This window comes from Amblyomma americanum, chromosome 6, assembly GCF_052857255.1.
Source record: "Amblyomma americanum isolate KBUSLIRL-KWMA chromosome 6, ASM5285725v1, whole genome shotgun sequence".
Classification (NCBI taxonomy): Eukaryota; Metazoa; Arthropoda; class Arachnida; order Ixodida; family Ixodidae; genus Amblyomma; species Amblyomma americanum.
Window position 1 is genome coordinate 61,601,089 of NC_135502.1, and position 27,666 is coordinate 61,628,754.

At 44.1% G+C, this 27,666-nt stretch overlaps 2 long non-coding RNA genes across 2 annotated transcripts; both read left to right on the forward strand.

Moving 5' to 3' along the window:
* The first annotated feature begins 4,913 nt into the window (after positions 1-4,913).
* On the forward strand, positions 4,914-13,496 carry LOC144094746 (uncharacterized). Its single transcript, XR_013306555.1, has 4 exons — positions 4,914-5,051; positions 8,439-8,462; positions 10,069-10,095; positions 13,436-13,496. It is a non-coding gene; the product is annotated as an uncharacterized LOC144094746 (long non-coding RNA).
* Positions 13,497-16,918: 3,422 nt separating this feature from the next.
* On the forward strand, positions 16,919-27,546 carry LOC144095303 (uncharacterized). The gene is made up of 4 exons (XR_013306714.1): positions 16,919-17,207; positions 19,649-19,672; positions 23,828-23,968; positions 27,521-27,546. It is a non-coding gene; the product is annotated as an uncharacterized LOC144095303 (long non-coding RNA).
* Positions 27,547-27,666: the final 120 nt, after the last annotated feature.

Below are 27,666 nucleotides of genomic sequence, written 5' to 3' on the forward strand. Positions count from 1 at the left end.
AATTTCATCCTTTGTATCTGCTACATCTGATATGCACTTGTAGACATTAAGGAATACAGCTGTGGTAAAATATAACTTCGATGCAAAGGTAAAAATGTGATTGGCACTGCTATTATTCCAAAGAATCGGGAAGTGTCTGCGAGGACTAGAATTACACAACCGATGAGTAGCGGTACTGGCTTGACATGGATAAAATCGCAGAGAAATCACTGAACTGTTAAAGAACAAAAGATTTTTGAAATTTATATTTAAACCATATCAGCGTTATTTAGAACATGTAATAGTTTTATTCCCGTGAAGGAGTAGTACATGCATGTGCTTCGTTTTCACACTTCGTTGCAAAACTCTCACCGCTTCCGAACATAGACGCGAAACCATCGCTTGTTGGCTACAGCCCATAAAAATTGCCTTCGTATATGTTGAAAAATGACAGGCTTTCCGGTAAGTAGCATTGGAAAGATCTAGCATAAGACCTGCCTACATATCAATCAATCAATCAATCAATCAATCAATCAATCAATCAATCAATCAATCAATCAATCAATCAATCAATCAATCAACCAACCAATCAATCAATCAATCAATCAATCAATCAATCAATCAATCAATCAATCAATCAACTAATCAACCAAACAATCAATCGCTCAATCAAAAATTAATAATCGATAAATAATAATTAGTAAATACTAATTTATACTTATTTATTAGTTAATCGGACGGTTGGTTGGCCAATTCGTTCATCCTTCCTTCGCGTTTACAATCATGGACACTATGTTTACGTATCACGCGGAACAAATGCAGGAAGAATTAAATATGTTCTGGCAGGCTCTAGAGATAAAGGAGGACGTCCAGACATAAGGTAGGATAACGCCAGCCTTCCAGATTGTCTCTGTTTTATGGGTAATGAAAGGAATAGTAACACATCGCAGTGCTTACAAGCAAATGATAGCCGGGTGGTGTGAAAGCAGAATGAAAAATGGCAAAATATGTCAGAGATCAAACTAATATAGCTTAGAAATGCAAAGCTTCAGCTTTTCAAAGAACGTAATTAAACCAAACGAAATTATTAAAACACCTGTTATTTATTCGAAAAACCATGGGATCGCCACTGCCTCACTGCACTCAGAATGCGATAGGACATATCTATGGTAGATGATTTATTCTTCGCAAACTAAAATTATGCAAATTCAGGAGCAATAGAAATTTAAGATTATTTCGTGGCTACTGAATTTACCGAACAAAGAGCTGCTTCGATGTTAGCGCTTCCCTCCTCCCTGGAGTTGCGTAAAATTTCGGACTATGCAAATTGGTTCATGTGTAGCTACGTTGTCCCCCGTTTCTCGAATCCGAATGTGGAAGGAAGTCATCACTGGACGGAGAAAACATACTAACGACTGCCCATTTAAAAAAAACTTCCTGTTGGCGTAACTGCACATTGTGTCAAGCTCAACAGACTCAGCAAGAGAATAAAAACCCTCTTCTTCATCAAATCAATCTGGCTTGCAAAATCATTAAGGACCACTTATGGTTTTTGTGCCCGTCTATCTGCTCCAAATATGTGCTACAGTGCTACGCTGCTACGGTGGGTGGAGGTGGAAGTAGAGACTTCTGTCTCGCCTAGACCTCGGCCGAGATTTTGCCCAAATAAGACACGGGAGCAATTTTTATCCTTTTTTTTTACATGCGATTAAGAAAAACTTCGAAAATTAGGCCGCGAAAATTGAGCTGTTTGCTGTCTATTTATGCTGAGCAGCTCTCCTTTAAAAGCGACAAGTGAAATGACATTTTAAATGCTTCCTACACTGCAAGCTTTCTACCAATCTGCTACGAATGAAACGCTCTTTAAATTAATTTGTAGCTAAATAAATACCGAATATTGAAATTAAACCCATATTCGAGCAATTGGTCGCAGCCGTGAACTCCGTATACGCGTGGAACTCGCGATATAAATCTGTTTGATAAAAGCAGGTTCGGGCTGATGCATAATTTATCACTTTCCTCTTTAAGCAGAATATATATATATATATTATATATATATATATATATATATATATATATATATATAAGCAGACAAGGTAAAGGAAATGAGGGGCTCGTTTTGACAAACTTATTAAGGGAGATAACAGTCACCGAAACCAAAGTGCATAGGGGAATGTTATAATTTTTTTATGTGTTGTGCTCATCAGTGGGATTAACTTAGATTAATCTATCGCTTAAATAAAATTACTTATAAAGCAGCAGAAAAAAAACCATGCCGCCGGTGGGATCAGAACCCACGACCTCCGAATATCACGTCCGGTGCTGTACCAACTAATAAGTTTGTCAAAACGAGCCCCTCATTTCCTTTACCTTGTCTGCTAATAGCTTAACGAGGGTCTCGGTTCTGGCAGTCTTGATGCCATAGGTAGCATAAGAGGGCTCTCGCACAGTTTCCGCCCTCGCCGGTAGATGACGTTCCACGTCAAACTCGCGGTATTACAGGACGGGCTACGTCCGCCCCTATGGACGAGGGTGGCGCTGGTGAACACTGTCAAGGTTCGCTTACACGCAATAAACATAAATACCCACGAGAGCAGCAGGCTGGACAGTCGTCGCCGTAGCTCAGTTGGTAAGAGCACCGGACGCGATATTCGGAGGTCGTGGGTTCGGATCCCACCTACGGCATGGTTGTTTTTTCTGCTGCTTTATAAGTAATTTTCTTTAAGCGATTTTTAAATGTAAGTAATATTATCCCACTAATAAGCACAACACATTAAAAAAAATAACGTTCCCCTATGCACCTTGGTTTCTGTGACTGTTGGCTCCCTTCATAAGTTTGTCAAACGGGCCCCTCATTTACTTTACCTTGTCTGCTAATAGCTTAACGAGGGTCCCGGTTCTGGCAGTCTTGATGCCACAGGTTGCTTAAGAGGGCTCTCGCACAGTTTCCGCCCTCGCCGTTAGATGACGTTCCACGTCACGCTCGCGGTATTACAGGACGTGCTTCGTCCGCCGCTATGGTCGAGGGTGGCGCTGGTGAACACTCTCAAGGTTCGCGTACACCAAATAACCATGAATACCCACGAGAGCAGCAGATTGGACAGCCGTCGCCGTAGCTCAGTTGTACGGTAAGAGCACCGGACGCGATATTCGGAGGTCGTGGGTTCGGATCCCACCGGCGGCATGGTTGTTTTTTCTGCTGCTTTATAAGCAATTTTCTTTAAGCGATTTATTAATCTAAGTAATATTATCCCACGGATAAGCACAACACAGTAAAAAAAATAACGTTCCCCTATGCACCTTGGTTTCCGTGACTGTTGGCTCCCTTCATAAGTTTGTCAAACGGGCCCCTCATTTACTTTACCTTGTCTGCTAATATATATATATATATATATATATATATATATATATATATATATATATATATATATATATATATATATATATATATATATATATATATATATATATATATATATATATATATTGCCACGGAGTTCTCACGGAGAGACGCTTCAACAGCTGGAGTCGGCAAGAGGAGACGGTAATGGCGGCCGATCCGCGATAGCACGATCGCAACCTCATCGTCTTCGCGGACAGCTTGCGCCACCTGGCAACACTAGGTGGCATTATTCCCCCCTCCGAAAAAGAAGGGCATCGCAGTGGTGCCGCCAGCAGCGTAGGCGCGCTAAGGTTCAGAAGGGAAACACACAGGGAAACATACGCACACACAGAGTCACAACGGAGGGCCGCTAAGCCGTTATCGGGCATAGTACGGCTTAAGCCGCACAACGTGCACAATGTCAGAGCTGTTGGGCTGTCGACGTCTCGGTTGCGCGGCACCGTCGGGAACCACTTCATAGGTAACATCACTGATACGCCGTAGCACTTTATAGGGGCCAAAGTACCGGCAGAGTAGTTTCTCGGACAAGCCCTGGCGGCGGACAGGTGTCCACACCCAAACTTGTTCACCGGGATTGTAGTCGACCTGTCGGTGTCGAAGGTCGGAGTTCTCACGGAGAGACGCTTCAACAGCTGGAGTCGGCAAGAGGAGACGGTAATGGCGGCCGATCCGCGATAGCACGATCGCAACCTCATCGTCTTCGCGGACAGCTTGCGCCACCTGGCAACACTAGGTGGCAATATATATATATATATATATATATATATATATATATATATATATATATATATATATGAAATTACTTTCATAATCCTTTTTTTCTACTGAGGCATTCATTTCGTGAGAAATGACAGAATTCTAAGAAAACATGAATTCTGCTCACACAGCAATACACTATCGTTTTCATGTTCTCGTTAATACACGCCTGCTCACCTAGCTTCCAGGGTTCGATCCACATTGCAGACCAATTACTGCATCGAATTTCTTTCTTCATCCTTTTTTCTGTGTTCTTCACTCTGGTCCTCTTGCGCGAAAGGAGACCTTGGCGTTTTTGGAATAGTTACCCGTCCTCTTGTTTTTACAGTGACAGTTGTATCTGTCAGAGTTAAGAAGCACTCCGATCTGCGTCAGTGTTTCGGACCATCCAAGCTGCCAGGGCAGTTCGCCTTACCACAGGGGTAAGCGTGTTTTTACTTTACTATTTTTTTTGCTTCTGCCCACATGCCGAATTTTAATAATTGATAATATTCCTTTCACCAAAACCCATGTGAAACAGCGGCAAAAAGAAACTGCGAACAAGCAACTGACAATGTGCCTAGTGTAAAAGCGCATAATGTTAAAAGTGCATAAATTACTGTGGCAGCACTTAGTTACAAATTATTACTGGTAGAACGTATGCACTTTTTAGCAGGCATTTCCATCCGGAAAACAGGTCTGCTGTCGGTAGCTGTGTTGTTTTTTTCCCTCAGTAGTCGCGGTTGCTTTATCACCGAGGCTCCTTTCTCTTCCGCGCGCTCTGCAGAAGAAAAAGGCCACGGCACCGTCACGCCCCCCTCGTGCCTCTCGCTCGCTCCAGCCTGCCAACGGACGAAGTCACTAGGCTTACTTTCTCTTCGCACGTCCAGGTTCATCTGTTGACCGAGAAATCGAGCGAGACCAATGGCTGAAAGTGAGTACAAAATTTTTGGAGCGTGTTTTGACACTGGCTGTGCGAGAATTCATGACCGGAAGCTGCAACTGGGCTATAGCGACTCTGCAGCGTAGGCTTAGTAGAGTTCCTGAAACACTTGCCGCGTTGACCAATGATGTTTTAGCGTTTTCTCTGCTGTCACCACACGTGATATTCGAACTAGCGAACATGGGCTGCCCTTTCGAACGCCATCGATAGTGAGCCATTGCGCAGATCGGAGGAAGTTTCCGAAGCTCGGTGCTGTAGTTGCTGATTCGGTGTCAGTGTGAAGATTTACCCGGCGTTGGTCAGAAAATGCGCCTAAATCTCGGCGCGAATGATAATTTGAACTACCTTTTGGATGTAGTTTTGACAGTTTGAGCCCTCTCGAGAAGTCAGAGGGAACGAGATGCAGCTTGCCGCGAACTGAGGCGCCTGCTCGCTTTTTCGGCGCTGCCTCCCGCTTCCAGAAATTTCGTCCTGAGTGTTTCGACACCGTTATACGGATCATATTCACGCGTCGATGGCTTGATTAATTCACTGCCGCGTTCAGTGTGGGGCGATCGTCACTCCCCGCTTTCAGTCGATCTGTCTGAACGAACTCCTTATCGAAATTATCACGTTGAAGGGAAGCTGTGCCGGCCGTTGCCCACGGCATTTTTCCACGCCGTTTTGCTTAGAATGGGCGGAATCGTTTTTGTCCTATTTTCGACAGTTTGTGAGACGTTTGTGCGACGTTTTGCGCTAAATGATGTAGCGTAAGAGCAAATAGTGTGTAATATGATGTGTTACTTGAGCAACTACGCGTGATTGATGATAAATCATTTGAAATTTAATAATCTGGAGAAGAGGGGAGACGGCGAATAAGGCACTGAATTGCGCTGCAGAACCCACTGAATTCCGAGCAACTCCAATTAGCCCTCTGTCAGGTGGCTCAGCGGCGGAGAATCGCTATGCGTGCTGCACATTCCTGAATCTACATCCGCCTTCTTGCGGCACTGCGTGCTCCGTCTGCGTTCGTCTATGTTTGAAATACCGTTGCAGCTGCACTCAAAACTCGCATTGCCGAGAAGCGTGCCCGTCGGCCACATACTTTGTTTCACCCACATTAGAAGTGGGTTTCGTAGACAACTGGCGATGAAAAGATGTGGGTGAAACAGTTAGCTCGATTTACATGTCGTGAGATGGTACACGTTTAAGGCATGGATGTGAATTAGTACGCTTGGCGCATTTACCTTCTTTCTATCACGATGTGTAACGCGTTATATGCCTTTTTGAGGCAACTTACTACAAAGAAAGACGTGCGGTGATCGTTTCTCTGCTCTTCCCCCAAATCTGTCTGAATGAACGCCGTCAAAACTCATCAGAACTTCTGAGCGTTCCCTCGACAAAACGGCAATATGCATTTCATGCTATCCTTGCGCTCGCCAGTGAATTTTTCAAAGAATGCATTTATAACGGCTGCTGTTGCTTATTACGAACGCCGGCGGTGCTGCCGCCAAAATATGGATTACTTTATTTCCGCTGCCCCAGCTCAGGTGCTTCGGTATCAATGGCAGATGCCGTGGCTAGCAAAAATCTTTTCCGTGCTTTTTATTATTATTTTAATAAAAACCACTTACTACTACTACAATGGGACTGTGTTTGAGGTACAATGAACAACAGCGCCGGCGTAAGTTAGTTAAGCGAACAAGGATGTGCCACTAACTCGGCCCCGTATACTCGCGACTAGATGGGGGACCGTCTCTGGTCACCCGTGGCACCCTCCTCCGAATACACCGCGGGGCACAAAAACAAAATAAAAAAGACGAGATACTGCTGACAAAATGGCGTAGTTTCACCAAATGGTGCCGTCGTAAACGCATGCCCAGATAGGCGACACCTACACTGACAGTATACGCAGCAAGCTTATGTGTTAACATTCCACTGTGCACCAGGCGGAATAGGAGCAACCGGCGACGGCTGTTTGTCATCAAGTCTCGCGAACTGCGATGATTTCGGAGCTACGCTTTCTTACGCTACAGGCCGTACATAAAGGCCAAGATAACGCGGGGCTTATCGTATTTATGCAGCGAGCGCGGGGACAGGCTTAGAACTCAATGGAGCGATTGGTATACCTCACGATTTGCTCGCCGACTGACTTGTTGAGATAGTTAGTGACGTGGCGAAAACGATATGAGCTCATACTCGTGCTTCTTAACTTTTAAATGGACGACATGTTGCCTTCTCTGGGTGTGGTGACAACATTCTTCTCTCCACCAAATGCCGAGTGCCCAATACAGCCACCGGACATCGGCGTAACTCACGCGCTCAAGATTTGCTATCGTCGGTTCACCATTCAACTTGTGCTCATAGCAATTCACGCATCAGGTGGCGATGTTCTGTTTCGGATACCTTGGTCCGCTTCTGTAGAAGTGATTACATTCATGTGGATGGGACTGAGTGCGGAGTGCTTAAGGAATTGCTTCCGTAAAGCATATGCGTTATGGGCCAAAGAACGACTGAGAACACTGTCGAACAGCCGCGTGATTAGAGCATGTGGATTTGCAACAAAGCTCTGTTGATGTGCAGGTAGCCGGACATGTTTTTGCCTGAGATAACTTTCTTATAGTGCTGATCATCACGCAGGCGTACATTCATACACTTGAGAGGTCATTGTACGCGAAGTGCGAGTTTTGTCTGATTGGCGAGAACCTGATGACGATGTCGTTGAGGCTCTCAATTTGCCGTGAACGCTTTAAGCACGATTTCCGGCATAACGGTTGGCGCTTAATGCCTCGGCGAGGAACACGAAGTATGAACCTGCTTGAAGGCTGGGAAACCACCGTGAGATCGTCTGCTTTGAAGAAGCTGACACGCATGACTATCTTTTGCAAGAAACAAACGCCAGTTTCTTAAGTAAAATGAGAACTCCACTTACTATGAACCTCGGATACAACGAATACAATCCGCGTGATTGTCTGCTTTGAAGAAGCTGACACGCATGACTATCTTTTGCAAGAAACAAACGCCGGTTTCTTAAGTAAAATGAGAACTCCACTTACTATGAACCTTGGATAAAACGAATACAATCCGCGTGACCATCAGGTTTGTTATAGGTGGGCTCAGTCGTATTTTTATACAGAGGAAACATAGCTTGAATAAGCAGACAGAGTCCGCTTCCAAACGTGTTTCAGAGTTTCGCTTTTTTCATTGATCGCATTTTTGAAAATAATTTTCTGAAAAACCTCTTTTTCCGCAGCGCTACAAACGCAGAAAGACATCTATGAAGAATTTCATTACTTTGAAGTTGCGGTGTAGTTCAGTAACATAATTAAAAATAATGATAATTTCATTATTTATAAATGTTATGCAATTCACATGTCTACTTTTATTTTTTCCTTACAGTGTCGCAGATGTCTTTGTATTCTGGTAAGACCTGCTTATCCGGCATTTTTGTCTGGCCCGGATGTTTCTTTGTTAGAATCTGTGCGCGGAGTAGCGGTTAGTGAAGCTACTTTGTGGAGAACTCAAACAGTTGAAATCAAGACAAGTGAGCTTACATTGATCAAGTCCTAATATGGACGTAGCAGCTTTTTCACTCTCTGAAAAAAATTATCAACGTACTCCTAAGTAAGAGTTGTTATGACCGTGATAAATTTCTTCGAGTTACATCTTGAATTCAGTGCTTCCTAGGCATCAAGAGCTCCATCGTGAGGCTTCTCCTTTGCGTAACGTTTTCAGTCAGAGGTCGAACAAGGCTGGAGCGGTTTTGCGAACGAGAGGTCCATCGGTGAATATTATCATGCGCGAGCAACCATGCATTTAAGCCGAACCAGCATCATCTACGCCACGTCATATCGGCATCTGGAACTCCACCCCATTGAACATTGTCAGGAATCATGGGACTGTCTCGGCTCACAGCTTCACTGTATCCGCGATCTTTATGTTGCGACCTTCCCGTGTGCTGGCGGTGAAGTCCAGGTTGCGGCGATAGTGTTGTATCGGAAACGCCTTACGCCGCCACTCAGTTTGTCGGAGTGTCACGTGAGCTCACAGAATGGCGGAGAAGTTGAGAGGGAGTACTCGCATGTGGCGTTTTCGAAAGGTGTGGAAAACAAAAAAAGAGGCTGTACAAATTAGCAACACTGAACTCCTGCCTAGCTTTCTTCGGACTGCTGCGCCGCAGAACACAAAATAATCGGTTTATCGTGCCTGCAGTCTGTCATCAGACGTGACGAGCACTCCTTAAAGCGGATTTTCTCTGCCTAGAGTCAGGAGCACGACTGCACGCAAGTGAAGGACTGGAAAAACTCTTACCTGTTTGTCCGTTTCACGAAAGGATTGAAATACCATGAATATGTTTTCCCTTACGCGTATACATTGCCTCACAAATTTCCACCATTGTATTTAATGTTATATGTCGCACCAAAAATGCGAGCTGTAAACGCAAGTGTTCGGTCGAGCGAACTACCCATGATAGAATGTCGCCTTGCTTTTTGCTAAAAAAAAAACGATGACTGAAGGCAGGGCTGAGAGTATGTCAAAAAGTTTTTTAGAGTGAAGTGGGAACGCATATAAGATGCTTAGTTTGCGAGTTAAATCAGTGGTCTTTCTGGCGTGGTGGGACGTCTTACTCTATAATGAAATTGTGTTTATTTGTCCACTCACATATCTAGCGGCCTCTTCCCATACAAAAATGTCCTATGGCCGGCTATAGAATTTTGGCCCAAATAGCTATAGACCTTTCCTATTTCTGTCTATAGCTGTCTATACAGGCTGATATATTTTTCTATAGAGAGCTTAATACAATTGTATGGTTCCAAAGCTATAGCTTTAGTGGCATAGATTTTTCAATAGCTGTCAATAAGCACCTTGTGAGTGCTTATAGACGTTCATAAAAGGCCATAGACGGACATAGCTTTTTCCATAGACGCCCATAGGACTTTTTTTGTATGGGCTGTTTGCGAACTGTAGTAGACACTGATGCATAACATGTCTTCGTGGTATGCATTGCTGTTTTTGTATTTCTTCCCAGGTGTCTCCGAGGTTTCGCAGTTTGGCGGTGAGATTATTTTTTTCCTCCATTCTTAGTGCCCAGTGTATAGAACACTGATTGCGCTTTCAAAGCTAATAAATATTAATCAGAGGTGAAATGTCAGCGCTTACATTTTGTATCAATAGTCCCGGAAAATTTCACCGACAGTTGAAATGCTCTCTTGGTATCTTCAGCTGTCGAGAACACTGCCTGATAGGCGCACGGACATGAAGTTCGAAAAACGAAAACTCATCTGAGCCCACCCGAGAAGGTTTCTTATATGGGCTTGCGTAGTTTTTGTTATTTTGCCAATGTCTGGCAGCTTCATTTCGACCACGTAAAACTGCCAAACTAGCGCTTTCAAAATTGAACGCAAGCGGAGCCAGCAACAGTGTGTTTGTGGAAACGTTCGCGACTCGTTGTTGTGCTGGTTGTTTCATTCCACCATGCAGTTTAAACTAGGCGGAAACGCACTAAGAAAAATAGGTTAGATGCAAACGAAGGCAGGCTCATTCCGTTCAATGCGTTTTAACGCGTCAGCGTTAAGGAGCTCGCGTCGTAGAAAAGCCGGTGTCGTCGGCGTCGTTGGCCGTGAGCGAAAAATGTCGCATCTCGGTGGAGACCTGAACCGCGCCGTAAGGGAAGGGATTTCCCTTTCCTTACGGCGCCGAATGGTTGTCCAGTGAGAATTGCGAGATAGGCGTCATTTCCTTTCCTTAAAACCAATGTTAATTTCATTTTCCTTCTCGTACGGCCCAGTTCGGGTGTTTACCGATATATGTGAGACAGGCGTTCATTCCTTAAATTGTCCAACGGGCCACGCATCGCGCCGAACGGGCGATGGCGTTCCGTGCACTTTTTGGCAACGCTGCGACACGCTGTCGCGTCTCACTCTTAAAGACGAAGCTTAAGCGTCCTCCAAATTTTTTCTTCCTTAATTCCGCGCAATTTGAACTAAGTGCAGAAAAGGGCACGCTCGGCCATTAGACAGCGCAGGTGTGAAAAGAGACTTGTTCAGTGTATCTCCTAAGAGGCCACCCTAGAGTGACTTTTTGCATGGATAATTAGTTATAGCGATTATACAGGTCGCCGTTTTCAGCGCTTACTTCCGTGCTGCAGCCATATGATTAGAGGGCGGTAATGCACGGTGGCCACCGCAAGGCAAAGCAGACAACAAATTAACACTTCTTTTTGGGCGAGTTGGTGCATACTTGATTTGAAGAAAATAGCGCCAGAGCATGCAAACCACGAAAAGACAAGGACGAGACACAAAGCGCTAACTCACAACTAATTTTATTGAAACCAGGCAGCGCCTTTATATGGCGACGTTTCACTGAAAAAAGAAGAAGGAGGAGGGCAGGAAAGGTAAAGAAACCTAAGCGACCATCACAGCGAACACACATGAGCAAGCGGTAACCAAAACTAAAACAAAAAAGTTAACAAAGATTATTTAAGGGCGGCATCTAAAAATTCGAACTCGGACGAAAAAAGTGAAACAGATGGGGTGCTGACACACCTATTGCCAAGTTTCCTTATGTAAAAAGCCTCCAAACATTCACGTGCCTTCTTATCTGTGCTTTTGCCAAGAATCTTAGTCTGAGTCAATCGTGCCTCGCATCCGTCGCAACCCATAATATGCGCTGCCAAATGTGCATATTTATCCTTTAAATCTGATAAATTTTGGGCACGTTCCCCCAAGCGCTCGTTGATGCAGCGCCCAGTCTGGCCAATATAGGTCTTCCCACACGTTAAGGGGATAGCATAGACCACTCCTGTGGAACAGATGATGACAAGGAACTTCAATCACGATGACGGCAGGGAAAGTTGGGGGGGGGGGGGGAGGGGGGGGAGGGGGGGGGGGCTCCTGGCTTATCCTCAGTCATTTTAGCCATCGCAAATGGACGCCGAAGAGGATGAGACTCTCGCGTAGTTTCTTCCAATCCTTTGTGAAGTGTTGAGATGACACTTGCATATCGGAGGCTGTATCGAGCCGACGCTGCAACAAAACTACAGTTGTCTTTTCGGTAAGACAGTAGTTTGAGAGATAAAATGCACCGGCGGAGTCCACGTGGCTAATGACATAGTTTGGTCTTCGCAAAAAACTGATTCACACGTAATCAGCGAGCCAGAGAAGTATGGCGATCAGTACAGGTATCCCTCAGAACTGAGAAATCTTTAGAAATAAGGCATCAAAACATGGTGAGGATGAAATGGTGACCGATAATGCGTGTCCAATAATTCTCTGCGTGGGGCTCGTGCACTAAAAAAAAACGGAGAAATGACAGCCGCCTTAACTGCAGTGGAAACAGTGTCGACGGTAGACCATGCTTTCGACACACCTAAGCATTAAAGGGACACTGAGGAGAACTCTATTAATTTTTTTTGTTAGCAAAATCTGACAGTTCGCCATTTTATGGCTTTGTTGCCGCTTGTCCGGGCGCGAAAGATGCATTTATTTCAAAGAAACTTGGATTCGAAGTTGAAAAAGTTTTTACCGCCCCTCTGATTCAAACTCAGGAAACTCTTATGACGCCACGGCAACTCTTAGGACGTCACAGAACGGAGTGACGTGAATCGTGACGTAAACGCAGACTCCGTGATTTCTGACGGCTAGCGGTGCTGTGCGCAACCTTCCTTTGTAAGCCTCAAAAATTCGTGACTTCCATGAAGTAAGGAAAATTCCTCCAAGGTGGCGCGTCTTGTCCAAGGAAGTCATCACGCTTGTACTTGCGAGATTGGCCTGTGGCGGCGATACCTGTATTTTGGTTCTTGCTATTTTCTACATTACAAGGGCTTTGTTTTCAGGAAGAGTGGCGTTTTTGTGATCAGGAGCTTCTATTCTATGGATACAAGCCAACTTCAATTTCTCCTCAGTGTCCCTTTAAGCGAGATCACAATATTGCGTCCTTCACGTGTTACTGTAACCATTCGTGCAAAGAATTCTAGCATTCGCTAATTTTCTGTGTCGAATCACCAAGCCATGTAAAACCTATTTCTCAACATCTAACGATGTGTGAAACTCAGCGCTATTGTGGACAAAGATCCAAAGATCCAAAGATAGCGAGGACGCTGCACGCCTGTAAAAACAAGCGTCCTTTCCTCGTGTAAGCAGCTACTGATGCGATACAGTGGACTCTTTTTCTGGCACATTCTTTGAGAAGAAGGCAACAGTGGTGCTTTGAACGATGCTCAATCTCACTTTCTCTACTTCTCAGTCGCTACTCAAAAGTCCTGCAGTATAGTTTTATGATGTATTTATGACCATAAATCTACACCATATCATGGGAGCGTTTTTTTAGTTGTGTATAAATTGCAGAGCTTTAAGCCATCTTTACACTTTAGAGCACAACGTTTTTCTTCTCCACAGGCAGTCAACTGTCCTCAATATCGCCTGGTGGTGGTAAGTACAGTGGTCTTCTAAAAACGAACATGCATAGGCATCTCACTTCAGTACAGGGTTAACCGTGCGATGAATCTTGAAAACATTATTGCTATGTATTTCGCTGAACAAGATGGGAATAATTTTCAAGACCAATGATGCCATTAAATTGGAACGGGAAACGACATAATTTATTAGCTTATAGGAATATTTGAATAATACTCCTTTATGTATACTGATAACACATACACACAAAGATAAAGGGCTTAGGGCTGAATTATTTTTAGCATTTGCTTTCTCCGCTAGACCACAATGGGTCGGGACGAGCTTATAACGCCTTGTAACGATCAGCTACATTTTGCGATCGAAAAAGTATAGAGCAGTTGTAAGGTTGGAGACAACTCTCTTCGACGCGGATATATGTGTCACTGCCATCTGAATAGAGCATTGTTATGCACATCTTTCTGGTCATGTGTCTTTCACTGTAAGTAAGAACGTAGCTTATATTTATTTTAAGTGCGCATCAAGCGTAAATCTGTGCTCACGTTGCATATATTCTGTAATTTTAAGCTGAAAAATTTAATGATTTTAGTTACTGACTTCACCATCACGCTACGTGTACTCACAAAGACAAGAGCTTTACCAGCGAAACTTGAGGTAGGTACAAAGCAGAAAATTGCACGAAAGCTACCCAGCTATTCGGTTGTAAGTTGATTATGAAGCACGGCTATTCAACAGGGATAGTTCCTCAACTTACGTCTGAGAAGCGCATTTTAGCAGAATGAATAGAATGCGGGCCAGGTGTGAACGCGGCTGTTTTAAAAGCATGCATGCGGCATCTATGCGACACCAAATTAATTTATTCTAATGCCTTCAGTCGGTCAGAAAATGCACAGTTTAATGCTTATCGAAACTGCCACTAAAAATTCAGTTTTCACCACGTAACTTCATTATCGCCTTTATATCGGACCAGTATTTTTATTTACTGAAACCTTTGACTTGCTGAGCGTGAGCACTATGCGCACTTTAAGGCATCTTCAGCATTTTCGGCAGCATTTTTTTTCGGGGAGGGGGGGGGGGCAATTTTATTAACAGAGGCCTTCTGATGAACCGGGCATTTCTTCCGGTACCTTGAACTCCAAATGAATGAGGTTTAATAGTCATCATGTTATTTTTTTTGTTGCTAGTCTTGTCATTTTATGGATTTTGTTTTGCATGACCTCATTATAGTTTGGATGCTGTTATGCTGTCTAATCAAGTAGTATACATTTCTGTGCACATCACAAATTGGCTATATGTGTTGAGAAGTGCCATATGAACACGTCAGTACTGGTGTATGTATTTAGCGCTCGCACTGCCGACAAACTAATTTTTCGTGTAGTGGCGTTATCAAAAGAAATTACTGTTCAGAGCATTTTATCTCGAAAAGCTTATACACACAGTGAATAAAGAGTATTAATAAATGGCGTTTTATTGAAGCAACCAGCAAGTGCCTATCTTTGTGTACGGATGCAGACTTTAAGATTGCTATAATGCACATTTTCCCCCAACACAGTCCGTAGCGGGCGAGCCGCAACCGTGCTGCAGTATTGCATATATTGAACAACACTCTGTGTTAATAAATTACTGCAGCTTCCACGAAGTTGTCACAGCCTGTAGTGCAAAGCAAATGAATGAACAATTTTCAGCCTCACTATGTACGTGCACTTTCCTGTTTCGCTCATAAAAAAGACGCTGGCTACTTATCAAATGAATGCGTGGCGCTGCACATCCCAAAATACTCGAGAGATTCGTCATGAAGTCACCTTTCAAGCACTGCCATATCACCTCCCTTTGTGACACAAGCACTGACCGCATACTGCCCCTTGTAGGTCGAAGTCAGGCAGATGGCAGAGAGACGTGCTTCAGGTGTGGAAAGATTATGAGTTCTATGTGCCCTGTTAAGAAAAGTGATTTTTTTCTCAGAACCTCTCTGAGCTCTCTCACACGGGACATTAATACAAGTGCCTTGCCTTTCATGCTCTGTGAACGTGAAGAGCGGTAAGCACAGCACCGAATGACGCCGCTCATTTATTTCGATCATGACTTTTTATCCTGTAGCGCTGAAAAAAAAATAAGGGAAGCACCTTCCAACTTTTCTTTGCGGCAAGAAACGTTTCGCAAAAGTACAGTTCACCTACGCACACATCTGTTATAACTGAACCGAAGGCGTGGAACCATTTGGCGATCAAGGTTTGCCTTCAGTGTATCTTTGTTCTAGTGGCAATTTTCACAGCGCTGCACCAAATAGCTTGTGCAACGCAGCTACCAGTACTCTCGCGAAAAGGCATTCTTAGATTAACGGCTGTTTTACATGTTTAGAAAAGTAGCGCTACACTGTACTGCATTTGCATGAGAAGAGAAAAAAAATAACGGACGTTTAGCTTGGTTAGGACAAATGCGATATAGGTGCACATGCACAAGGTGTTGTGTTTAGATTAGCTTGATTATTAAGGGCTCCGCCTTGATGGTATGAAGCTATAGCATTGATGGGTTAATGCCCATATATCCGTAATTAGCCCTTCCTCATACCACTCCTGGCGTAGAAGTGCAGCTGTTAAAGGATGCGCCACTGCTCTGCAATGACAGGTGCTTGCAGCAGCGGGGCTTGTGAGACCTAGGTTGCTTTTTTGAAAAACCTCTTGCGGCCGATCCTTATTCGAACTGCCACCTACTGCGATGTGCAGTTTGCTCCTAATCAGGTGGGCAGGTTGTGATGACGTCAAAATGTCACGTGGCCCAGGTGGCAGGTGAGCTACCTGGTTAGGTTGCCCACAAACCGGTGAGCAGGCAGAGGGACCTAACAGACAAGGGTAAGCAGCTGTCTGAGAGCTGTAGCGGTAGCGCACTAAAAGACACTAACACTAATCTCCGAAGCAGAACCCGCCTGCCGACAGCGCGTCCACCTCCATTGCTCTTAACTTCCTTTCGAGCTGTTTGAAAGAAACAGCTCTGAAAACACAATACCCTACTCCCTGACCACTTCCTGTATAAGAAGGGAGTACAAAATCATACTTTACAGTATGCATGACTTACGTTTGAAGTAAAAGACCCTAAGGTGCAGCTTTGTGTAGTAAGAAGAAAGTTTCACTGTGTTCTTACAGGCATTAATCCGCAAGCCAAAAATGGCTTAAAAATCTGTTTTACGCATTCCAATTACAGAAATGTGAGTCTCCTATTTTGCGGAGCGAACGTCGTAAACAGAGCAGCACTTTAACCGCCTCTGCTAAACAAAACACATGATAGAGTCAAGCAAGCACTCGTCTGTAATGGACGTTAAGATGAAGACATGTGCGCACATGGTGCCTCCCAGGCTGGCATCTTGGCCGTTAGATCAGGCCGAAGGATTTCCTCTGGGAGCATATAATTCGCATGAAGAGACTACAAGCAGGATGAGTCATCATATCTGAAATCATCATTGCGTTTTTTTAAAGGCTTAGTCGCAATTTTACTGCGCCGATATCGTAGAAAGTTGCTCTTCATGAACTGTTAAGCAATAGGAATCCTGCCGCATTTGGAGGTCGCACTCAAGTCTCGTATGTGTTGGCAGAGTAGGGATAGAGCGTATAATGCACAATTTCGCGTGGGCTATTCCTATCTCTTTCTCACGTACTACTTATTTCATGCAGCGAAAGCTCATCATGGCAGGCGGTCTTCGTAGCATGCTGCTGCATTGTCGTCCTCATGGTCTGCGGCTCAATCGTGCTGGCCTTCGTCGTGGGTGGGTTTGTATTTGCTACTTCACGTTGAGCTAGAGTTCCCTGTAAGAATACAAATTGTGCAGTTCGTGGGCACCGCGACGCCGGGTTTGACAGTAATATATAATTACGCGTATTGCCTGTGCGAATTATTAAATATTGCTGGCATTAGCTGATATTATTTGTGTCGCATTGTGTCAACGTTTCTCATGCTAACGCTACCAGTTCATTGGTTTATCCGCAATGACTTAAGACTTTCAGAAATTAAAAAAATGGCTTTTTGAGTTAAAGAGGGCCCTTTCCGGCATTGAAATGTGTCTGCGGTGCAGGGAATAAGAATACAACTGCGTTAATTTTCAGGATGTTCAGGTAATACTCAACAGCGGCATTTTTCGCTTAATTGATAGGCTCCTTATTTTCTGAGAAGGTTGTAGCCAACTGTAAGTATATATGGATATCAGGCTTAGATTTCGGAAAACTCCCTTCACGTTGCTGCTGGAACGCAAGCAAATTTATGGCCGCATACGGCCGTAACCAAAACCAAATCGTCAGAAAGAGCGCTGGTGCTGGTGTGCTGGTGTGCTGGTGTGCTGGTTGTGCTGGTGTCACGTGCTCCTTTTCAAGCAGCATATGGGGCCAGCGAGCGGGCGAAGAGCAGGTGACAGGTCGTGCATGTGTGACGCATACTCATGATTGGGCGTGTCTGTCTCTTTTTCTTACCATGTGGTTTTGGTTACGGCCGTGTGCGGCCGAAAAATTGCTTGCGCTGCTCCGATGAAAATCTACAAACCGCTGTGGATATTACTATTGCTCGGCTCCAAGTCTCTAAGTAACTAAGGGGCGTAATAGTAACGGTTAAAAAATTCACCTTTTCGATATTGGTTAAACAACCTGCTATAGTTCAATGTTTTAGCTTGAATATGCTGGAATGATTAGTGAGCTAGACGATGCCGGAAAAAACCCTAACCAAGTATAAATGCCTGTTTTTAACAATTGCTTACATTCCGATGTGAAACATCCTGTATTTTAGGAGATGTGATCAAAACATTGCGTATTTTTTTATTTTGCGCACATAAAACGTGCTCGGATCATCAGATAAACGTTTCACGACCTTAAAAAGTTGTGTTTTAGGTACATTTAAAGCGGTCCACAGGCGTCCGAAGGAGTGCTTTTACTCGCAAGACCTCATGCTGAAAGCACGTTTTTTTTTTCAGAGCTAGAACACGAATGTAAATTTGAGACATGAGTGTCTCATTCATTACTCAATGTAAAAGTGGTCCGCAACTTCTATGTCCGTACACTGTAAACAGAAAGGAGTAAAAAAGGGAGTAGACTGCCCTCTAGTTAGCACTCGCTTTTATCAAAGTGCGCTCCATGATAGCTTGCTCCCTCTTTATTCCCACATAGGCGTATTTGAGTTTAGAGCTTAGTATACGTCGCACGCCTGGAGTGAAAGTTTACTCACTTATGCCTACAAAGGCGTTCTGGAAGCTTAATTGAGGGTCCGTTTAGACACAAGTACTCTAGAAAGAGCGCATGTACATGGTTATTTTCTATATGAAACTTAATCAATTTCAGCGACACCCCTATGTCCATTGCCGCACTACGTACACGCTCTTTCAAAAGAAATATTACCCGCAAGGTCTTATTACGTGCTGAGCTTCCCAGACAGACAGGAAGTGTGCTCTATGCTTCCGCCCATCGTCGTTTTTGTGAAACACGTTGCTCTGTGGTCGACATTCGTGTTCGGACCAACGTATTGTATACACGTCGCATATATCAGTGCCAGCCACACTGCTTGCTGCGCAATGGAACATGTTTGGATTGGACACCTCACTGCTTTATTCGATATTATTGGCAGAAAAAAATGGCATGGTGTCTCATGTGCCTTGCAGGTAAACCAGTCAATCATTTTGATGTATTAACTGTCTTCGGTAGCTGTGCTGTGAAGTCAATGTGCTGTGAAGGCTTGCGTGTGTTATGGCCCACGGCCGTGTCACAGCAACTTCTGGCTTAAGTTCTGAGTTCAGTAGTGGACGGCGGAACCATATAGACCATCCGGCGGTAATAATTTAAGTCACCAACCTCAATCATCTTCTTCTCGTATGGACGGGAAGTCCGTGTCGGAATGCTGGGCAATACGTGCCTCCTCTGAATACGTCATCCTGGCCAGCAGGGAAATTTGAGAGACCATGTGAGCAACACAGAAACTACCTCCACGGGTTTCGAACACGTGTTTTTGTTCACACCCGATGCGTTCGGGGCTCTCCCAACGCGACACATTTGGCTCGTAGCGCTGCTAATCCAGCGCGTCACTTTGCGTTTTGTCTCGCATGCCTTGGATATATACAAACCGACCCTTTCGATGTCTGGCTCAAAATAAAGTCGATCGCAAGGGCGTGGGCGGTACCGGCGAACGTTTTCTTGAATAGGTTGAGATTCCATATTTTGTCTTTTGTTGCAGGTGACTCCGGCGACCTTGATGAAAGTAAGTGGGACGAGAAAACTGTTTTAGGCAGGCTTTTAGAGCGAAAGCTCTTACGCGAGGTACAATTTCTGATTTGGCGTCGGTTCGTCGCTTTGGCCTTCAAAGCTTAGCAAGGTCAAACTAGGACTTAATCATTCTGCCATAGCCATGATATAGAATGCATGCTACGGGGGCATATCTAGAGACCAAATAGCATGACCACTGACCAGCGGTCATGTGGCCTTTGACCTTGACCTTTGACCTTGGCATTTCATTTTGACCTTGACCTTTATAGCTGAGATTCGAATCGCCTGACGTGACGTCATGCGTTGATGTGGTAACGATATCACAACATTCTTCGCTATAAATACCGCCGGCTTTGCTTTCGCCCGTCTACTAGGATCAGCCGGGTTTAACCTACGCCAATTTTTTTTTTTGCTCTGTGCGCGCTCATGATGAAATAAAGTGCAATATTTGGGGGAAGGAAATTTCCTGCATTAATACACAGATTATATTGTCAATTTTTAGTAAACGGCAATCAAAATGGAAGTCGAAAGGAATATGTCGAAAGAAATCATGAAAGGAATATGATATGTGCAGCGTCAATAAATCCGAGGTCCTAGCTGTGGAGCTTGTGGAAGTGTTTTGTGAAGGCTCAAATGATCTCGAGCGAGACTGCTCTTGTTTTGAGTGTTTCACCTCCTGTTTTTTTTTCAGCGTTTTTAGTTAGAGAACAATGCAGTCATGAGCTCGCGAGAAAGATTTTAACTCGCTCTTGCGTCCGCACAGAATGACTACCAGAAATAAAGATAAAGATCACATCTGTAACTATTCATGGCAACTGCAGAAATGGGCACGCATGTGGGAAGAAACGTTATCATGCTCATCTAGGTTTTTTTCCTTGAAGAATAGGAACACATAAGATATATAAGATAAAAGGGACGAAGCGGCTGTCTTGATGGCAGTACAGATGTTGCGATTCATTTCTGAAGCAATACACACTGCGTTTCCCACGTATATCCTCATACTTTCTTTCAGTGCGAGCATAGACAATAGAAAAGTGCTGTAAAATCTTCAGCAATAGTGCCCATGCTCCTTCGCTGGAAGTTAATATGTGTGTGCTGTAAATTCCCATCTTGTGCATGCTTTCTTAGATTGACTAGCGCATCTAGTTTCATCTCACTTTTTTGTTGGCATTGTAAACATGGCGGTGCTGAAAGACGCGGGCTCTCGCAATCCAGCCGGCTGTCCTGGCCTAGTGTACAGTGTGTGGCTCTTCCGACATAAGCGTGAAGACGCACTAACGCAACGTCTTGCACGAGATTCGCCCTGAAATCATTCGTTTAAGAGTAGCCTCAACATTTTGAGAGACAAAAAATAGATTACACTACGTATAGACTGGTCCGCGAAATTTTATTTAGGAAGCGATTTCTGTTCTCGCTCCTCAGAAATGAATCACTGAATTTGCTTAATGAGTAAGCCAAAACGAACCGGCGAAAATTAATTGGAACTCTAACATCGGAAATAGACTGTATCGATTTGCTTTGCGGCATGAAAACCTCAGCAGTATAGCTGCAAATGTGCAGCTGCGAAAAGCGAAAACAAAACGTTTCAGTTCACGCAAAAGAGTTTTGTTGACTATGATATGAAACAAGCGTCGATAGGCGTTAAAAAACGTTACACTAGAGGAAGCAGCGACCGGGCGTCGAGAGGTGTTCCATCGCTACTATTTCTGATTTGAATTGTCGTTCGTATGATTAGGGATTCCAGGTGTAGGCGAGGAGATAATGTCTTTTCGGTGGCCTGTACGTTTGAATTACGTCCGTCAGTGTTGTGGCCTGTCGATATGCAGTGTTCGGCGGTAGCATTAGTGCCATTGTTTTTTTTTTTCTGACATCTTTACAACGTTGTTTTAGGATCCTCTCAAAGTTAGCTCTCTTGCCAATGAAGACGTAGTCGAAGGTGGGGCATATGGGACGCTGTAATGGACGTCAGGTATTTTTGTTTTGCAAGGACCGCTTTGACCTTCAGCAGTGCCTGTCCAAGTTTTTTTGTGCCAACATGGGCGACACGCAGTTTGAATGTGCGAAGAATGCGTATCGAGGCCTCACTCATCCCTCATTCCCATCCCTCAGCCTCACGGCTTAGGTTAGACGATACAAGTGCGGTACATTCCTGGTGAGCTTTCGACCAACTGTCGATATTTTTAGGTAGAAATGTGTTGCGGTAAACGCCATTCTTTGTGTACGAGGCTGGTGGGACGAGCGGGACGGCGATGTGGAAGGAGAGAGTGACATTGCCCCGTGCCGTATCACGCCGAAGTAGCAGTCAAATTTCGCCCGTTCTTTTTTATCTACCGCTATATTGTTCAGACAAGGGTACTCGTGTTAACTTAGTTATCCTTGAAATAAACCCGACATGGTGGCTGAGTGGATTTGACGTTCGGCTGCTGATCCGAAGGTTACGGGCTTGGATCCCGGCCTCGGCGTTCGTATTTCGATGGCGCCGAAGTCACAAAACCGCCTAGTAGCCTGCAATGTTAGCTCACGTTGAGAGCCCAAACTAGCGTAAAGCTTATTCGGAGCCCTCCACCACGCCGTCCCTCATCGCCCGAGTGACTTCGGTGCGTTATAACCCTACAGTGCGCAACAGTCTCGTATTAAAGCAGTTTATCGAAAAAGAGGCGAACGTGCGCAGCCACAAGAAGAAACGAACTTCCCGTCCCTTACTTCTAACTTTATGAGGTTTACAGCATTAGGCTATTTTTCTTTTGAGAGCGGCAGTATTCGTGTCTCACTATACATTGGCTCACACCGAGAACAGAGCTTGTGCGCCTCTGCGCTGATTACTGCAGCATTTATATTTAAAAATCCAAGAATGCCACGTGAGTTCATGATTTTTGTTCATATGAAGTGCGCGATTAAAATGACACAGTAGAGGCGGCCCCTCCACCCCTGGCGGCGATTCTTTTTATTGTGTTGTTTTCCTCACTGCTTTTACGCCGGATATTTTACTTTCGTGACGAGGATTGTTGACACTCCATTGCTACGACAAGTATTGAAGCGAAATCTAAATTTTTTTCCCGGCAGAATCTCGAAATAAATTGATAGAAACTGCCCCGAATTTAGAAAGAACACTACCTAGAAAATGTGACAGCCTCGACCAGTCCCAAGCTGAAGGCTCTGCCAGTTGAATTTTAACAAATAGAAAAGCGAGACATGATGGTAAAATATCAGTTGACTTCTCTGTGGCATCAGTTGTAAGCCCGGATGATTTTGAAGTCACGATAGAATTGCTGACAAAAAAAATAAAGAAATAAAAATGGAAAAAGCATAGCGATTCGCGGGAAGACATCAGTACTATGTGGAGGAAAAACTTACGCGCCGTAGCTGGCACAACCAAAAAAAAGTTGTGGAGACGAAAATCAGCTCGAGTCGTGCTTGAAATTTAAAATAGGATTTTTAGCGTAAAATGAAATATACCAAATAATTTTTAATATTTTTTTCTGAGGCATTTATCTAACCAACGGGCAGCTGCACTTCTAGCATATTGTGGACGTTGCATATCCTCATATTTATGCAGCTTTAACGTGTTCGCCCGCGTCCACAGCAGAAAAAGCAAAAATTATTTTTCTCTTCGTCATGTTTTTACGCTCTTTAATTTGACAAGTCCCCAGCAGAAATTATTTTCGCTTCAAATTGATACGCTTCGTACAAAAGTAACTTAAACATTGTTTTGCCTCGAGGTACAACAGTATTTTCTGATGGGCTTCTTGGCGACCGTAATTTTTTTTCAAACCCTGGGTGAAAATACAAGCACGGAGCGACGACAAACTAGAAGCGAACAGCGCGGACTCTTAACAGTTCGTGGAAATATTAAATAATCATGCCTGTTGCAATGCGAGAGCTGACCTCGCAATATTCCTAATTATACCGGGCAGGAAACAAGTCTAAGAAGTTCTAGAGAGTTTGTACTCGTTCCTCGCGTTCAAATGAGCATTTTGAGAGAAATTTCATTCCTAGCGGTGCGCAACTACACCTAACGATACAGATCAAGGTCAGGTACCGACTGCGGCTTTTCGTTTATTGGTTGACAGGTAATAGAATTTAGACTTCACTATGTTACCCACCGATAGGCTAGACACGAATCAGCTTATTGGTTCCGCTTACCTTGCAGGTGATGAATTCGGCAAATCGGGCGGCGGCGGCGGCGGCGGCGGTGGTGGCGGCAGCGGATCTACCGCGATTCCTAGCTCCGGGCCCGTGGTACGCATAGGTTCCAAAGGCTCGACCGCCGACACCACAGGGAGCGTCACACGTAAGCAGGCAGCACACTTATGTCATTTATGTCTCAAGCTCCCGTGTACTACGTTTATCTAGAAAGGCGCTTCCCAGTCCAGCCGTCCTCAGCATAGCTGTATAAAGAGAGGCGACGTATCTTTGCCTCACCACCCACAACGGCGCCTAGGTGTATAGGGCGCCACTGGCTGTCACTGGTCAAAGCAGGGCCGACGTATCGCGGAAGGTTTGGCTTTCCCGCGCTTTGCTGAGAGGACCCAAATAAACGTTGACGATAACGCTCTAACCTAATTAGAAATCGCATTCTTGAAGCGTAGTTTCGCTACTGTACAACCTTAATGTGTGCTTCCACTATTAAAGCCTGGATAGAAATGTGTGAACATCGACCGTTTTCACACAATGTCGGAGCATTAGATTATGTGCACAGTGAAGTAGCTTTCCCGATTATACTCAGAAAAGTGAGCTTAAAAATGCCACATTCGAGAAGGGCACCTCGGTATAGTTGCAAAAGGAAAGTGCGCTGCTCTCAGTCGAGGGTACACGTTTTATATGGACTTTGTTCTGCAGTGTTATCTGTATTACTATTTCTCACTGTTGCGTGTCTCCTTCGTCGACCCGTCTGCGTGACCCCCCGCCCCTTCGCACCAGCGTAGCTGAAAAAATAGGCAAGAACACACAAATGTGCCGGCTGTGGCGGTCCCCTCCCTTCGGCGAAGGCCTACTTTTCCAGGCAAGTTCTAATCGGAGGCCATAATCTGTGGCATGAATCCGCCCAGTGATTCATAGACTACTGAGAAGATTAGTTCAGTGGCGCTTAAGTGGCACTGATAAACGAGTTTAATCACGGCGGGAGTCACGTGTTGTCATTGTTCTGCTAATGACTTCCGGAACCAGCAAGCCCTGATCCCTCGTCGTACCCAGGTGGTAAGACGCTGTATTCTCACTTTGGCTCTAGTGTTCAGTTTTTCAAAGCTTTGGCGCTTACCACTACATCTCGGAGTGGTGCTCTTAGCGCACAGTGACCACGTTGATACTGGGGCCCGAACATCATCTAGGCATTGGTCATTTTTATCTGCACTGAACATTGCCTTTCTAAAAATCACTCCTTGTGCCACCACATAATAATAATAATAATAATAATAATAATAATAATAATAATAATAATAATAATAATAATAATAATAATAATAATAATAATAATAATAATAATAATAATAATAATAATAATAATAATAATAATAATAATAATAATAATAATAATAATAATAATAATAATAATAATAATAATAATAATAATAATAATAATCAATCTTTATTTTTCGGTGCCCAGGAACAACCCAAAGGTCTTGATGCTGGTACACCATTCACACGCACAAAATGTAAATTTATTTCACTACAAAGGAAGACACTCAGGGGAGGTAATGCAGCAGTCAAGGCGAGAGAAAAAAAAAGACATATAAACTAGGCGTGACAGCAAGCATGAAGCAAAAAAGCGAAAACAAGAAAACAGCGAGAACAGCGGTAAATGAAAACAGCTAGAACAGGCAACAGACATATAAATAACTAATAAAACAAATAAACAAAGAGAATGAACACAAGAACGACCGATAACAGCTAAGTAAAGCATATATCAAAATACAAACAAGAATAAAGCCAATACTAATATGAACGAATAAGAGATCTCTGAAATACAAGCTAGAAATACAATCATACACAATAAGAAATGTAATTAGTGAACGCGTTACAGACAATCAGGCGTGAGTACACAGTATTAAAGAAATAATATTAATGAAAACAAGTAGACGTGATGTACAATTAAGGAGAGAAAAAACAAAATAATACCGGTGCAAACGCACAAGTGTAGTAAAGACAAAATGCATGAAAGGGGAAGTTATGTAGTTATGTATGAGAAAAAGAGTGCTCAAAGTGGAACGTCACGGACATTCAACATAAAGGAAGGGAGAGAATTTTCGAATATATCAAGGTGAGGACAAAGAGAATTAAACAACTTCTGCATTCTGTCCAGAGGGGAGAGGGAGTGCAGGAGCGCAGAAACTTGGAATGGTCTGAATTCCCTTATGCTCTTTCGCGGTACACGCAAAAGGATACGCGCTAGGAGCTGAGGGCATAGAATGTGACCATGAAGAAGTTTATACAAGAAAATTATATCTGCCCTCACGTGACGGCAGCTAAGAGAAGGAGACTGCAGTGAGTTACTCCGTCTGGGACGAGAGCTGCAAGTTTTGCAAGAAAACCGATGTTGAAATATGCGTAAAAACTTTAGCTGAACTCTGTCGATTTTTTCACAGTTCGACTGGCAAGTGCCGTTCCAAACAACAGACGCATATTCCAAAAGCGGCAAGCATATGGAGAGGTAGAGCTTTAAGAAAGGAAGTGGGGATCGAAACTCTCTCGAAAGCCTGCAGATGAAGCCGAGTGTACGCATAGCCCGTAGAGCAATACGTTTTGTATGAGAGGAGAAGCTGAGGCTACGGTCGCAAAGTACGCCGAGGTCATTAATTTCATCAACCCTGGGCAGCGGCCTACCATTCACAGAATAAGAGTAGAGAAGACTGTGCGTTTTATGCGTAAATGAGACAACCTTGGTTTTAGATGAATTGAGAGTGAGCCCATTCTTCAAGCACCAATCAGAGAAGGCGGATATGTCCGATTGCAATGACAAGCAATCGTGAAGAGTATGTATTGCCTTGAACATTTTTATATCGTCCGCATAAAGGAGAAATGAGGAGTTTTTGACCACGGAGGAAACGTCATTGATAAAAACAGAGAACAGAAGCGGGCCTAATACCGAGCCCTGAGGAACTCCGCTGGTTGGAGTGTAAACAAATGAGGTCTGTCCATTTACACTGACAAAGCAGGACCGATCAAGAAGATAGTTGCGTAGGAGGGCTACAATTGAAACGTCGATTTCAAACAGCAGAAGCTTTTGAAGAAGTAATGAGTGAGTAACAACGTCGAAAGCTTTGCTCAAATCACAGTACACAGCGTCTACCTGACTCCTCTGAAGGACTTCAGCTGATGTATACGTCATAAAAGTCACAAGGTTAGTTGTAGTAGTATTTGTCTCGTATATCGTTGGACACCTGAACTGCGCCGTAAGGGAAGGGATAAAGGAGGGAGTGAAAGAAGAAAGGAAGAAAGTGGAGTCGTAGTGGAGTGCTCCGGAATAATTTCGACCACCTGGGGATCTTTAACGTGCACTGACATCGCACAGCACACGGGCGCCTTAGCGTTTTTCCTCCATAAAAACGCAGCCGCCGCGGTCGGGTTTGAACCCAGGTACTCCGGATCAGTAGCCGAGCGCTCTAACCACCACATAATCTGTGGTGGCATAATTTGTGTAATAGAAATTTACGCTATCACAGGTGTACATCGCCGTGCGCTGAATTTTTCATTACTATTCGAACTATGCAAGTTAACCAGAGCTTCATAGCCCTGTTTGCACTGCTCCACGCAAAGAAATGTTTACATGATAATGCTTACACTCGATTCACTTGCTCATAGTGGATGTGCCGTCAACACCGGTCTTCTCTCACTGCTTTTTTCTCAGTCTTCCTTAGGAATGCAGAGTGTTGACTGACCGGCATTGGCGTAACAAGTAGGGCCACGCACAGAGTGTGATGGGCTAGAGAGAGCAAAGGCTGCAAGCTGCGAAGTGTTATCGTCTTTCACTTTCACTGGCGAAAAGAATCCCCA